At 37.9% G+C, this 6,704-nt stretch overlaps 1 non-coding gene across 1 annotated transcript; it reads right to left on the bottom strand.

The window, feature by feature from the left end:
* Positions 1–6,085: 6,085 nt before the first annotated feature.
* Positions 6,086–6,192, bottom strand: LOC113001780 (small nucleolar RNA R71). The gene has a single exon (XR_003267266.1). It is a non-coding gene; the product is annotated as a small nucleolar RNA R71 (small nucleolar RNA).
* Between the last annotated feature and the right edge of the window lie 512 nt (positions 6,193–6,704).

Genomic DNA, 6,704 nt, shown 5'->3' with positions numbered 1-6,704 from the left:
CACATCGATGGGAAGGTTTGGCACCTCGATGTCGTCTCTTTGCCACCTGGGGCTATAGTATGTTCCAAGGGTTGGGTTGTTCGCCCATTAAAGCGATACGTGAGCTGGGTTCAAAACGTCGTGAGACAGTTCGGTCCATATCCAATGTGGGCGTTAGAGCATTGAGAGGAATTTTCCCTAGTACGAGAGGACTGGGAAGGATACACCTCTAGTGTGCCAGTTATTGTGCCCACGATAAACGTTGGGTAGCCAAGTGCATAGCAGATAATTGCTGAAAGCATCTAAGTAGTAAACCTACCCCAAGATGAGTGCTCTCTTATTCCGACTTCCTTAGAGCCTCCGGTAGCACAGTTGAGACAACGATGGTGATGCAATCCTACCCCCAAAGGGTATTGGATAGAAGACTCCAAGAGGATTGGGCTAGAGCTGCTAAAAAAGGCCCTAGGGTTCTCATGAACCTAAGGGTAGATTTTTCAAGCCCATGGGCTAAGTATGAGCCCGCCTATCTTTGTAAATATTAGAATAGGTTTTTCCTTCGTTTGGGCCTTGTATTTTCGCCATTCTAGTAGTATATGGTTTTAGCCTTGTATTTTGAGGCATTTTGAGTAGTCTTTGTAGTAGGGACTTTTTTGTATTTTCATGTATTTTGTCATGGAGGTGAGCTTAGCTATTATAGGGGGTGTGTAGCTAAGCTCTAGCTTCTCATCTCATGGAGGTGAGCTTAGCTATTAGAGAGGTGTGTGTAGCTAAGCTCTAGCTTCTTTAGGAATCTTCTCAAGGAAGCTTCTCAAGGAGGTGAGCTTAGTTATTAGAGGGGTGTGTGTAGCTAAGCTCTAGCTTCTCAAGGAAGTTTTCTCAAAGAAGCTTCTCAAGGAAGTTTTCTCAAGAAAGCTTCTCAAGGAAGTTACCTAGTCTATAAATAGAAGCATGTGTAACACTTATTGTAACTTTGATGAATGAAAGTCTTATGAGACACACTTCAAAGTTCCACTTCTCTCCCTCTTTTATTCCTTCAATTTCGTGCTCCCCCCTCTCTCTTTCTTTTCCTCCATTAAAGCATCCTCTTCAAGCTTCTTATCCAAGGTACATTCTTGGTGGTGAAACTCCTTCTTCCATGGCTTATTCCCTAGTGGATGGTGCCTCCCCTCTCCTTTTCTCCTTTGCCTTCCGCTGCATCTCCATGGTGAAAAATCACCATTGAAGGACCTCATTGAAGCTCGAAGATCCAGCCTCCATAGAAGCTCCACAAGCAAGCTTCCATCAAGTGGTAATCAGAGCACAAGAGCTTCAAGTAGGTGCTCCTTAAACCTTCATAATTTTTAGCTTTACCTTCTCCTCCATTGTTGTTTCTTCATTTTGCTCCATGTATCTCCTCACATGTCTTGTGTTAAATGTTTTTAACATGATTCTTTAGAGTTTCCACCGATTAATCTTGCTATAGAAGCTAGATTTGATTTTCTATGGTTCAAATTTCTTGTCTTGTTCTTGAACCATGAATTGTGTTGAGTTTAGGTTCCTTTGAGTTTTGTCTTGCTATTTTTTTTGTGGCTGAAACCTAAACCATAAAATTCTTACAAAAACATTAAAGTAGAAGAAAACCTCAAAAATCTAGAGTGACTTGTTCACCTATTTTAGTTTTGTCATAGAAGTCATATCTAGTCATGAAACTTGTAACATAAGATTTCATATGTTGTGCTGAATTTTATTTTTCTTGTTTCTTTGTCTAACTCATTTGTTCATGAGTTTATGAAATTCTTTTAGCCTATTATTTGATTTGAGTCAAATCTTTGCATGTTAATTAGTCCTTAACATGTTCATGCAAAATTCATAGAGAGTCTTTGATTGTGATCCTTTTCTTGAACTTTTAGGTTTCCTTATGATTGGTATCTAGTTTTAGGCTTAACTCTATCATGTATACATTGTTGACTCTATGTCCTACATGCTTTATATTAATGTCATGTGTAGAAGCAAGGCTTCATGGTGAATGTGATTCAAAGGTGTTTTGATGATAACAATAATGACAACAAAAGATGATGACAAAGGTGATGAACAAAAAGCTCAAAGATCAAAGAACAACTCAAGTGAATCAAGAACAAGTCAAGAGTTCAAGAATCAAGAAGAATTCAAGACTCAAGAAGAAATCCAAGAATCAAGAATCAAGATTCAAGATCTCAAGAATCAAGATCAAGATTCAAGAATGAAGAAAAGACCCAATCAAGATAAGTATTAAAATGTTTTTTCAAAACTTTGAATAGCACATGAGTTTTTGACAAAACCTTTACCAAAGAGTTTTTACTCTCTAGTAATCGATTACCATATTGTTGTAATCGATTACCAGTAGCAAAATGAGTTTGAAAAAGTTTTCAAACAGAATTTACAACGTTCCAATTATTTTCAAAAGGCTATAATCGATTACAATGTTTTGGTAATCGATTACCAGTGCCCTTGAACGTTGAAATTCAAATTTAAATGTGAAGAGTCACATCCTTTCACTCAAAAGCTTTGTGTAATCGATTACACTTATTTGGTAATCGATTACCAGTGACTGTTTCTGATAAATCAAAAGATGTAACTCTTCAAAAAGGTTTTGATTTTTTCAAATTGGTTTTAAAGTTTTTCTAAAAGTTATAACTCTTCTAAATGGTCTTCTTGACCAGACATGAAGAGTCTATAAAAGCAAGGCTTTGTTTTTCATTTCAATCTTCTTGAACACTTATTTCATACAATCCTTTACAAGCCTTGAATCTCTTTGAACTTCTTCTTCTTCTTTGTACCAAAAGCTTTCTGAAGTTTTCTGGTTTTCCAAACCTTGAAAACTTGTGCTATTCATCTTTTCATTCTCTTCTCCCTTTGCTTGTAAAAGGATTTTTACAAGGTTGAAAGAAATCTCAAGGACCGCAGGTCGCTTGGGGACTGGATGTAGGCACGGGTTGTTGCCAAACCAGTATAAAAACTCTTGTGTGTTTGTTTCCTTCTTCCCTACTCTTTTACTTTCCGCTGTGCATTTAATTTCCACTTTTACTTTCTGTTAAGTTTCTCTTCTACTCCTCATTCTCTTAACAATTTAGTAAAAGCCTTAAAAGAGTAATTTTTTAATTGGTAAAGGTTTAGGAATAATTAATTCAACCCCCCCTTCTTAATTATTCTGAGGCCACTCGATCCAACATCATGCTTATGTTCTATAAGACATTTTTGAGAATCAAATGATACTAGATAGCCTTTGTCACATAATTGATTAACACTAAGCAGGCTGTTCTTAAGACCCTCAACAAGTAGAACATTTTCAATGGAGTTTGAAGAATTTGTACCTATTTTACCAACTCCAAGGATTCTACCTTTGTTTTTGTCACCATATGTTACATGCCCGCTTTTCTTGGGACAGATATGTGTAAACTTTGATGCATCTCCAGTCATATGTTTTGAACATCCGCTATCTATGTACCACTCCTTCCTCAAAGACACCTACATAATCAAGTTTTTGACTTAGGTACTGATGTGCCATCATTTTCTTCTATTTTCTAAACCCTTTTTGCACCATTTTAATTACTGATTGGTCTTAATTGTCAATTAATCAGGCAGTTTTATTATTTGGGCTCATTTAGCTAATTTGATGTTTTTAATCTAATTTCAGGAATTAATGAAACATTGGGCTTAATCCGGATTTTGGTTATGGACTTGAAGAGGGCAAATAAAGCAGCGCTTACCTTAGTTAATTTCTAATTAGGAAATTTCGCAATTTTATTTTATGTTGTTCAGTGTTTATTTCGTTTTGGGCCAGAGTATTGTAATAGGGCCCAGTGACTTTGAGTGACTCTTTTTAAATAGAGGCCTTGGGATTCGTGCAAGGCATTCTGTTATGCTATTTTCATTATTCAGAGCTTTGGTTTTAGGTTTTCACGTTTTTCTATTCCCTTGTTACGGTTTTCGTTCTTAATGCAAATTTCCGTTTTCTGCTTCTAATTACGAGTTCATTCTTGCTTCTTCTTCTACTTTCATTTATGTTTCTGTCTCATTTACGTTTCTGCTCATTTACGTTTCTGCTTCATGTTTTATTTGCATTTTCTGTTTGAATCCATGGAAGGCTAGATTTTCTGGTGTTGTTTCCTTTTGAGGACGAAGCCCAACTCTCTTTGAGGTTTCTCTTGTAATGTGGTTTCCTGGCAGTTTTCCCTTCACCAGTTATTCCAATTTCGTGAATATTAATCAGTGCACGCTTCGTGTTCGATTAATTGCCTCTGAGCCTAACTTGCGTTCATGCTTAATGGACGAAGGGCTAACTGGTGTATGTGGTGCCTAATCACTTATTGAAAACCCTAAGTAGATTTTCGCTTAGTAAATTGAAATAGGGTTGGATTAAGTGGTTGACTGTTAGGGACGAATTTTCCATAACCTAGGATAAGAGAATGGCTTCTGAATCAGAGGAAACAACCCGTTTTTAATATTAGTATTTTCGTATTCCAGTTTACTTGTTCTGCTCTTTAATTACCAAACAACCAAACCCCCCCCCCCAATCGTTACTGTTACCGCAAGTATATTATGAACATTTGGTTTGTCACTGCTCGTTGGGAAACGACCTAGGATCACTTCCTAGTTACTGCATTTTCATGTTTATTTGATTCGGGTACGGCCTTGATCAAATTTGGCGCCGTTGCCGGGGAGCAGTGTCCAAAGGTTCATAATAGCTAGCTAGTGTTGTGTGTTTAATCCTTTCGTGTTTTATGTTTAATTGTTAGTATTGTGTTAGTATGTGTGTTAGTGTTGTTTAGTGTCCTGGTATTTTGTTTAATGTGTGTTCTGTTTCAGTTTTCCCATTAAGCGCTTCCCCTGTTTCAGTTTTGGGTGTTTTGCGACGGACTTAGCGACCATTTCTGCTTGCGGCAAACCAGAGTAGTAGTAGAAATCCCTTAGCGACGGATTTTAGCGACCACCCATGCTGAATTATTTGTGATTTTTTGTTTTAGTAGCTAGGGTTGTTATTTTTGGCTGAAGTTTTTTGTGGTAACTTCTTTTAATCCATATTTTGTGGAAAAAATAGCTAGAGCCTTTAGTTTGGTCAGATTTGAAAGTTCCAAAAAACTAGCAAATTTTGTGTTTGTCAAAACTTCAAACGACCATAACTTTTGCTTCGGTTATCAGAATCACAATTATTATATATGCATTTGGGGTAGAAAAAAATTTCCTACGCCATGGCAGCTGGCCATAGGCTGGCTGAGGTCTCCATCGTCCAAAAAAAGCGATTCTGTCAAAAGTTTTTTATTTTTCAAGTTTTATTCACTTATTTTTCTTAACCTACCAATTTTAGCTTTCATAGTTAGACTTTGAATTTTTGTCTGAAATTTTTTGTGCTATCTTGTCATCATTTTATAAGGTTTCTCACAAAATTTCAAGTCATTTGGATATCATTTGAGGGTAGCTGTAGTTCAAACCTACACCTTTATTTACATGACAAGGCAACTAGTTGTGTGCATGCTGAATGTAGTGTATGACTAGAGGCAATCCATCTGACTTACAACCCTTTGATCCTGAGATAGATAGGACATTTCATAGATTAGTTAGGCATCATTTTATACCTTTTGATCATTCTGAGCATTCCATAACTGGTGAATCTGTGCATTCTGTTATTGGTGATTTTGAACATCCTGATCTTGAGCATTATAATTTTGAGCATTCTGATTCTGAGCATTCTGATTTTGCACATTCTGAGAACATGGCACAACCTCCACCCCGTGAGAGGACTCTAAGGGAAATGGCTGCACCTGATTTCACCTACGAAAGCTTGTGCATCCAATACCCTGATGAGGATGTCCCATATGTTCTTAAAACTGGACTGATTCATTTGCTTCCAAAGTTTCATGGCCTTGCAGGTGAAGACGCGCACAAACATTTGAAAGAATTTCACATTGTCTGCTCCACCATGAAACCCCCAGATGTCCAAGAGGATCACATATTTCTGAAGGCTTTTCCTCATTCATTAGAGGGAGTGGCAAAGGACTGGCTGTATTACCTTGCTCCAAGGTCCATCACGAGCTGGGATGACCTTAAGAGAGTATTCTTAGAAAACATTTTCCCTACTTCCAAGACCACAGCCATCAGGAAAGATATCTCAGGTATTAGACAACTCAGTGGAGAGAGCCTGTATGAGTATTGGGAGAGATTTAAGAAACTATATGCCAGTTGCCCCCACCATCAGATTTCAGAACAACTTCTTCTCCAATATTTTTATGAAGGACTCAGTAATATGGAGAGAAGTATGATAGATGCTGCCAGTGGTGGAGCCCTTGGAGACATGACTCCTGCTGAAGCCAGAAATTTAATTGAGAAGATGGCTTCCAACTCCCAACAGTTTAGCGCTAGAAATGATGCCATAGTCATTAGAGGAGTGCATGAGGTAGCTACAAACCCATCTGCATCATCTGAAACTAAGAAGCTTGAAGGAAAACTGGATGCATTGGTTAACTTGGTAACCCAGCTGGCCTTGAATCAGAAATTTGTATCTGTCGCAAGGGTTTGTGGTTTGTGCTCCTCTGCTGACCACCATACAGACCTTTGCCCTTCCATGCAGCAACCTGGAGCAATTGAGCAGCCTGAAGCTTATGCTGCAAATATTTACAATAGACCTCCTCAACCTCAGCAGCAAAATCAACCTCAGCAGAACAATTATGACCTCTCCAGCAACACATACAACCCTGGATGGAGGAATCACC

Source organism: Glycine max, chromosome 5, assembly GCF_000004515.6.
Source record: "Glycine max cultivar Williams 82 chromosome 5, Glycine_max_v4.0, whole genome shotgun sequence".
Classification (NCBI taxonomy): Eukaryota; Viridiplantae; Streptophyta; class Magnoliopsida; order Fabales; family Fabaceae; genus Glycine; species Glycine max.
This window is presented reverse-complemented; position numbering and strand designations above follow the sequence as displayed.